The sequence below is a fragment of the Callospermophilus lateralis genome, unplaced genomic scaffold, assembly GCF_048772815.1.
Source record: "Callospermophilus lateralis isolate mCalLat2 unplaced genomic scaffold, mCalLat2.hap1 Scaffold_91, whole genome shotgun sequence".
NCBI classification, from domain to species: Eukaryota; Metazoa; Chordata; class Mammalia; order Rodentia; family Sciuridae; genus Callospermophilus; species Callospermophilus lateralis.
The window spans coordinates 6024360-6026374 of record NW_027517238.1 but is presented as its reverse complement, the minus strand read 5'-3'; the positions used below and the strand labels follow the sequence as shown (position 1 = coordinate 6026374).

At 35.0% G+C, this 2015-nt stretch overlaps 1 non-coding gene across 1 annotated transcript; it reads left to right on the top strand.

The window, feature by feature from the left end:
* The first annotated feature begins 260 nt into the window (after positions 1-260).
* LOC143641240 (U6 spliceosomal RNA) lies at positions 261-364 on the top strand. Its single transcript, XR_013155266.1, has one exon. It is a non-coding gene; the product is annotated as a U6 spliceosomal RNA (small nuclear RNA).
* The last annotated feature ends 1651 nt before the right edge of the window (positions 365-2015 follow it).

Below are 2015 nucleotides of genomic sequence, written 5' to 3'. Positions count from 1 at the left end.
CTGTTCTTACTGTGTATATGATGATGACAGCTTAAATGGATTCTGAAAGACTTTTTAAAAAAGAGTCTGCCTTGGTTATGATAGAAAATGACTAAAACTATTAAACTGTAGAACTATGTGAACTATTATAATGCAAATATTTTTAAACTTAGGGGCAATGGAAAAATAAAAGTTGGCTGTACTAAAAATGTATACTTGTTTCTAAGAAGGCAACCAGGAAAATAACAAGTATAATTCTTCAATCAAGAAACTGCCATATTGTGATTGCTTCAGCAGCACATATATTAAAAATTGGAATGATACAGAGAGGATAGCATGGCCCCTGCACAAGAATGACAATGGCCCCTGCACAAGGATGACTTATGAAGCAGTGCATATTAAAAGAAAAAAAAGAAGCTGCTGTATTAATCTAGGGAAATAATATTCTCATAAGTTCTTAGGTAGAATTATCATCAGAAAATCATGTCAAACTGTTCTTTTTCATTTATAGAAACTACCCTTGAGGAAGAAACTGGAGAAATGGGATTCATTCTCTATAACATTCTCTCTTTAAAAACTAGGTAGTGGGCTGGGGATAGAGCTCAGTTGGTAGAGTGCTTGCCTTGCAAAGGCAAGTCCCTGGGTTTAATCACCAGCACCACAAAAAAAAAAAGAACTAGGTAGTGAATTTTATATCACAAGTTCAAACTTGGTCAAGTTATTGGACTCCCATGTATGAAAATTTTTACTAAGTAAATTTATATGAGTGCCTATTTTGGGTGAAATGAAAATAAAACTGTAAAAAAACAAAAAACTTTACCTAATTTATGCCCCTCTCTCAAACCTACAATAATAATAAGGAAAGTAACTTTTCCTTTTATCTTTGATGGAACACTCACATGGGTCCTTTGGTGTGTTGTGAGATGAACTCACTTTTCCCAACCCCTAGATGTTTTTAACCCTAGATGTTTTTAACCATTTCACACTTTTAAGCTATTTCATTTCTAATTCTACATTAATTAGTTATAATATTTGGTGGGCAATTAGTTAACAACATAAAAACTGTTCATTTGCCTTAAGATTGTTACCAAAAATTTTTTTAGTGTTATTTTAGTTGTTGATAGACCCTTATTTATTTATACGCAGTGCTGAGAATCAAACCCAGTGCCTCATACATGCCAGGCAAGTGTACTACCACTGAGTCACAGCCCCTGCCCAAGATTGTTACCAATTTTTTTTACAGAAATTTAAATTTGTCTGATAAAACTTCATATAGAACATATTCAGATGGCACTAAGACTGAGAAGCCAAAGCTAGGAAAATAAAAAAGCAGCTACAATGCTATTTGTGTTCTCATGTACTGAGAATAAAGCCAACCCAATCCCAAAGGTATTATTTGTGAAAACTACTTGCAAACAGCAGTCTAAACCTTTGATGTTATCATTTAGAAACATAACATAAATATCAAGCAAAAATAAACTTGCTGGGTTTTAAGCAGTATTATGAAGTATCTCAGACATATATTTCCAGTGTCGGGACATCCAGATCTAGCTCCTTTGGATTGTACTGGTTTCCTTATTTTTTTTAATATTTATTTTTTAGTTATAATTGGGCACAATTCTTTTGTTTTATTTATTTATTTATTTTTTAATGTGGTGCTGAGGAACCAGGGCCTCACACAGTGGTAGTCAAGCGCTCTACCGCTGAGCCACAACCCAAGCTCCTGGATTCCTTTTTATGGATGTATTGTGATAAAGTAACTATTCATCCTGTCCAGCACTAGACTGCAACTTCTGGATCCAAGGGTGTGTGTATTTATCAGATGTGGCCAAATTGCCCTCCCAAGAGAGCAAATAAACCAGGTTATACTCCACCAGCTACAAATGGTGGACTCCATTTCCCACCCCTTCATCAACTAATTTTAAGAAAAACAGGTTGTAGCTCATTGGTAGAGTGCTTCCTCAGCACCACACAAAAATAAATATATAGTGGCTGAGGAGATAGCTTCGTTGGTAGAGTGCCTTGCATGCACAAGG